At 40.1% G+C, this 6,595-nt stretch overlaps 1 long non-coding RNA gene across 1 annotated transcript; it reads left to right on the plus strand.

Moving 5' to 3' along the window:
• The first annotated feature begins 306 nt into the window (after window positions 1-306).
• On the plus strand, window positions 307-6,380 carry LOC143415961 (uncharacterized). The gene is made up of 3 exons (XR_013096391.1): window positions 307-326; window positions 503-676; window positions 5,992-6,380. It is a non-coding gene; the product is annotated as an uncharacterized LOC143415961 (long non-coding RNA).
• Window positions 6,381-6,595: the final 215 nt, after the last annotated feature.

A 6,595-nucleotide genomic window follows, 5' to 3' on the forward strand; every position in this document is an offset into this window, starting at 1 on the left:
TTATGTCTTTATCCAGTTATCCTTGTTTCATAGCATTTTTATTCATTTCAAAGTTAAACAGAAGTTTTACTAACCTGCTCAGCACAAGACAATAAGCTATTGCACCTTGATTACACTTTAACAACAATCTTTATTCATGTTTTTATCTTCAGACTTAACATCTGTGAACTCTCAGAGGAAAACTGTGAAGCTCTGTCCTCAGTTCTCAGCTCGCAGACCTCTAGTCTGACAGAGCTGGACCTGAGTATCAGAAAGCTGCAGGATTCAGGAGTGAAGTATCTGTCTGCTGGACTACAACGTTTAAACTGTAAACTGAATACTCTGAGGTCAGATCAGAAAACATTTAGTTTTTAGAATTATTAATTAAAGTTCATACATATGATGTTGTATCTTAGTATGTTTATGTTTCCTTTAAAAATAGAAAGTCAACATTTAATGTTGTGAAATGTATTAACAAACTCTACATGAGTACTTGTTTTATAGATTGTCTTTTATTTTTCAGACTGAGTGGCTGTAACCTGTCAGAGAGAAGCTGTGAAGCTCTGTCCTCAGTCCTCAGCTCCCAGTCCTCCAGTCTGAGAGAGCTGGACCTGAGTAACTCTGACCTGCAGGATTCAGGAGTGAAGCTTCTGTCCGCTGGACTAAAGAGTTCACAGTGTGCAGTGGAAACTCTCAGGTCAGGATTCAAACTTTTCCACAGATGATCATTTGAAATGTGACTTATATTATTGTATAAACAGGTAACTTTTACAGCTGTCAAGTGAACTTTTATTTACATTTGAGTGGATAATCGGACTCTGAATTACTAAAAGTTGTTATAGTCATGTCTTTGTTTATTTAAAAAAATACTTCATGCACTGCCTAATTTAAAGATTTAGGCTCCTTTGGGCCCATAATATATATATTTGATTTCTTTGTGAATGAAATTAGGAGGATATTGGCGACTGCTGATTGGCTCGCTGTTTGTTTTTTATTCACAGTACTTAATTTTAAAGGCTGATTTCTCAAAATGAGATGTTTATCTTTTCTTCTACAACACGTGGAGCCACCAAATCTTCTTGCTTCATTTATTCATTACAGTTTGATTTAAAGAATATTAGACTCGTAACATAATAAATATATTTATTTCACTTCTTCTTGAGAGAAAGAAAGGGATGACTGGGTGAGCTCCAGTGGTTCATCCCAGCAGAGAGAGCGGCACACTGGGCTGCAAATGATCACAGTAGTAATGGCCATAGTTTGATAAAACAGGCAGTCTTACCCTGTAGATAATACAGGGTTCTGGTGCCGATGTGGGGGAGGGGAGTCGCCCGGTACTAACTACATACTACTAACTACCTCATCCAGATGTCTTCCCTACTAAACCTGATAAGAAGTAACTGCAGTAGCCTTATAGGTCAAATCAGTTTCACCTGTTAAAGTTAGCTCCACTATTAATTAGGGGTGGGGGAAAAATCGATACTGTGTAGTATCGTGATATTTTGTTTGCTAATAATGTATCGATACAGGGACAGCAGAAATCGATATTTTGTTACAAACAATTTTTTCTCTGAAGTCAACATGCTCTGGAGTCAGAGCATGTTGACTTCAGAGCATGTTGATCCTTTTTCTGAGCAACAATCCTGACATTCCTTCACTGTCCAAATGTGTTTAACTTTTTTTTTGGCAGCAATAAACATGACAGTTTACTTATTTTAATTTAAGACATGTTTAATTTTAATTAAGTTTGAAACTTTTTTATTTAATGTAAAATTATATATTTTTTTAAATTTACTTTCAAATTCTTCAGTTGCTGAAGGGGCTGCATAGTTTTCATAAATTGCATAGTTCAGAATAGCTATAATTGTACCAGATGGTTGCATTCAGTTAAGTTGGACTAGACTGTAATACAAACCGTTCAGTTTGTCAACAATAAAACTGACTGAAATGAGAGAAAGACTGAGTGTGAGACTTTGATATTAGATAAAATGAATATTGATAAAGTTTACCTTTATGTGCAGAATTTAAATATCGCAAAATATTTTAAAAAATCGCAATAATATCGTATCGTGCGTTAAGTATTGTGATAATATCGTATCGCGAGTTGTATGGTGATTCCCACCTCTACTATTAATGGTGTCACTTGTTATTTCTGGGATGAGTTTAGTAGCCTGAACAGCTGCTTAAAGGAAAGTAATTAAATAATAAAAATAACCTAAGTCCGGGGGAACCTGCAAGAGCTGTTTGCACAAAGAATAATGCTCAGACTTTGAGGTTTTATCGTTTTACACAAGGTTTAAAAATGAATGTCCACAATTGAATTGCAGAAATTGTTATTGAGCTAATACTGATGTAGTTGTTATCTTTGGTAAGGAGAGGTTGGAGGAAGGATGAGCACAGTCAGGCCTAAAGATGCTCTTAATAATAATAATGGATTGCATTTATATAGCGCTTTTCGAGACCCTCAAAGACCCTTTACAATCCCACTACAGGGAGTGCAGAATTATTAGGCAAGTTGTATTTTTGAAGAATAATTTTATTATTGAACAACAACCATGTTCTCAATGAACCCAAAAAACTCATTAATATCAAAGCTGAATGTTTTTGGAAGTAGTTTTTAGTTTGTTTTTAGTTTGAGCTATTTTAGGGGGATATCTGTGTGTGCAGGTGACTATTACTGTGCAGAATTATTAGGCAACTTAACAAAAAACAAATATATACCCATTTCATTTATTTATTTTTACCAGTGAAACCAATATAACATCTCCACATTCACAAATATACATTTCTGACATTCAAAAACAAAACAAAAACAAATCAGCGACCAATATAGCCACCTTTCTTTGCAAGGACACTCAAAAGCCTGCCATCCATGGATTCTGTCAGTGTTTTGATCTGTTCACCATCAACATTGCGTGCAGCAGCAACCACAGCCTCCCAGACACTGTTCAGAGAGGTGTACTGTTTTCCCTCCTTGTAAATCTCACATTTGATGATGGACCACAGGTTCTCAATGGGGTTCAGATCAGGTGAACAAGGAGGCCATGTCATTAGTTTTTCTTCTTTTATACCCTTTCTTGCCAGCCACGCTGTGGAGTACTTGGACGCGTGTGATGGAGCATTGTCCTGCATGGAAATCATGTTTTTCTTGAAGGATGCAGACTTCTTCCTGTACCACTGCTTGAAGAAGGTGTCTTCCAGAAACTGGCAGTAGGACTGGGAGTTGAGCTTGACTCCATCCTCAACCCGAAAAGGCCCCACAAGCTCATCTTTGATGATACCAGCCCAAACCAGTACTCCACCTCCACCTTGCTGGCGTCTGAGTGGGACTGGAGCTCTCTGCCCTTTACCAATCCAGCCACGGGCCCATCCATCTGGCCCATCAAGACTCACTCTCATTTCATCAGTCCATAAAACCTTAGAAAAACCAGTCTTGAGATATTTCTTGGCCCAGTCTTGACGTTTCAGCTTGTGTGTCTTGTTCAGTGGTGGTCGTCTTTCAGCCTTTCTTACCTTGGCCATGTCTCTGAGTATTGCACACCTTGTGCTCTTGGGCACTCCAGTGATGTTGCAGCTCCAAAATATGGCCAAACTGGTGGCAAGTGGCATCTTGGCAGCTGCACGCTTGACTTTTCTCAGTTCATGGGCAGTTATTTTGCGCCTTGGTTTTTCCACACGCTTCTTGCGACGCTGTTGACTATTTTGAATGAAACGCTTGATTGTTCGATGATCACGCTTCAGAAGCTTTGCAATTTTGAGACTGCTGCATCCCTCTGCAAGATATCTCACTGTTTTTGACTTTTCTGAGCCTGTCAAGTCCTTCTTTTGACCCATTTTGCCAAAGGAAAGGACGTTACCTAATAATTATGCACACCTGATATAGGGTGTTGATGTCATTAGACCACACCCCTTCTCATTACAGAGATGCACATCACCTAATATGCTTAATTGGTAGTAGGCTTTCGAGCCTATACAGCTTGGAGTAAGACAACATGCATGAAGAGGATGATGTGGACAAAATACTCATTTGCCTAATAATTCTGCACTCCCTGTATTCATTCACTCTCACATTCACACACTGGTGGAGGTAAGCTACAGTTGTAGTGGTAGGTTAGGTTTTGCCCAAGGACAAAATGACCAAGACAGAGAGAGCTGGCTCATCAGACAGACAAGCTCATCTTGTAACCTACTGGTTCGCTGGTCAGCACACCAGCTGACTAGCGAACCGGCTAACTAGCACACCAGCTAACTAGCACACCGGCTAAATAGCAAATCAGCTAACTAGCAGACCAGCTAACGGCAGCCACAAGCTGAAGGACGATTAAATGTAGTGGAGATATCAGAGATGACACTGGTGTGTCCGATTCACTCTTTAGCACTCTGGTCACTCCGGTGTGTCAGCCAGAACACCACTGAAGGCCAAATGATCCCAGCATGTGGAATAAAGAGCTTAAGGTTTGGTTTGAGACACTTTATTCTTTCACTGATTGATTCTTGCGGCTGTGATCATGTGTGTGGTTTCTTACAAAAAGGAAGTACACAATACAAATACATGACAAATAAGATGAATAGATAAGTTACATATCCAGTTATATGTACGTACATCAGTATAGCTAATATAGCCATATATAAGGACAAAGATCACAGTACTATAATGCAGTAATGTTAAACACAAAGGTGTATATCTACATAAATCTGTCCTATCAGTGATCAGGGTACTGTAGTATACTTCCACTACATAAACTATAGAAACTAAACGACATTAGTGTGACTTTAAGTTACCATCAGTACAGACGAACTGATGGTAGTTGTACAAAATAAAGGCATTGCAATTATTGTGAAGGGCTTCCGGTTAAACTAAGATCAGCTGATTACCTCATAACAAATTGTTTGCTATAGAACGCAGCTCCCACTCTTCATTAATATCATGTACTGTAACTCCCAAGTAACCATGGTTACCCAGCCACGCCCAGTAGTCTCCAGAGAGACCAACAGCTGGTGCACGTTGTAACGCCGTGGCTTTCATAGTCTCTCCTTTTTCTACAGCTCATGTGTTCTTCTTGTGATGGTGCGTCTTGAGGGAGGCTCATACATGCCGTCATTTGTTGATCCTAAGAACGTTCCTCAGACCGACTTCTTCAACAACACTAATCGGCCTGCAGTTTGTAGCTACTCACTTCACTGTGGTGTTTGTTAGCTTGTCTTTCTTTGGTTTTATCCTGACTCCTCCCACAAGCTGATCCTACGTAGTCTGCCCAAGCCTCCCACCTCTGTTTGTTTGGGTGGTTTGTTTGCTGCCATCAACAGCGTGTAATGCATTTAAGTGATACTTCAGACATGAAGTACTGCGACAATAAAAAACTCAACTTTGCTTAAAAATAACTTTAGTTGTATCAACACTGCCCTCTGGAATAATTAGACTTTGGTGACAAACTGATGTGATCTCCATGTTTCCTTTGTTGGACTGTGGGCGAGTGTCAGAACTGAATGTACTGAGTAACATGTGGAGTTTAAATATGTGTCAGTTCCAGTTTTAGAGCTCTAAAGTGCAGCTATCATGTTAGGAATATGTTAGGAATAGACAGGAACACTGAGCACACTGAGGTCAAATCTTTATTTATCCAGTTCATCTGTAGGCTGAGCTCAGTCCATCCATTTAGTGAAATGATGTTTAAAGGTCTCCTTGTTCTGTGAGCGTGCACAGATCCTGAAGCAGAAAGCCTGGGTTAACAGAGAAATGATCATCACTGTGATGATGCTCACCATCTCTGACTGGGATTTGAGGTTTTGTCAAAGCAGCAAAGAAAGCCTGGCTATGTTGGACTGGGTGTGGAAGCAGCTCCCAGTTTGAGTTCAGGAGACAGACACCCTCTCTACTTTGACGATCAGCTTCAAACTTTCCTTTTTGATAAAACTTATAGTTAGAGCTGGATCAGGTGACCCTGAACCATCACTTAGTTATGCTGCTATAGAGATGGATAACAGATGGATTGTTGTTTTGTGTGTCTGCAGTCTGTCAGGCTGTCTGATCACAGAGGAAGGCTGTACTTCTCTGGCCTCAGCTCTGACCTCCAACCCCTCCCATCTGAGAGAGCTGGACCTGAGCTACAATCATCCAGGTCTCTCAGGAATGAAGCTTCTGTCGGCTGGACTGAAGGATCCAGGCTGGAGACTGGACACTCTCAGGTATGGAGAGAATGTCTGATATAGGAGGAAGAGCTGGAATCATTTCCTGTGTCTTTCACTCACTTCCTGTTTGTTTCCTGCAGATGAGACATGAACAATCACACATGCAGGAATATTTTCAGGGACAGACACACTAGTCTAGCTGGATAGTACATGGATATTTATGTAGGGGGTCTTCAAGGAGTCTGTTTGCAGGAACATTAATGATAACTGATAAGTCATGTTGAGAGTTTCATTAAAAGTAGACTTACAGCTGGGTAATATTTGGACAGAGACAACATTTTGTAACTTTAGATACAAGTATCAGCCATGTGTGTGTTTCCCATGCTGTATGTCCACAGTCACAGTGACAGTCAGTGACACTGACAGAAGGATGAAACAAGGCTGTGAATCATTTCAGTCTGTGTGTGTGACAAAGAGGCAGACAGGA

Source organism: Maylandia zebra, unplaced genomic scaffold (assembly GCF_041146795.1).
Source record: "Maylandia zebra isolate NMK-2024a unplaced genomic scaffold, Mzebra_GT3a scaffold11, whole genome shotgun sequence".
NCBI lineage: Eukaryota > Metazoa > Chordata > Actinopteri > Cichliformes > Cichlidae > Maylandia > Maylandia zebra.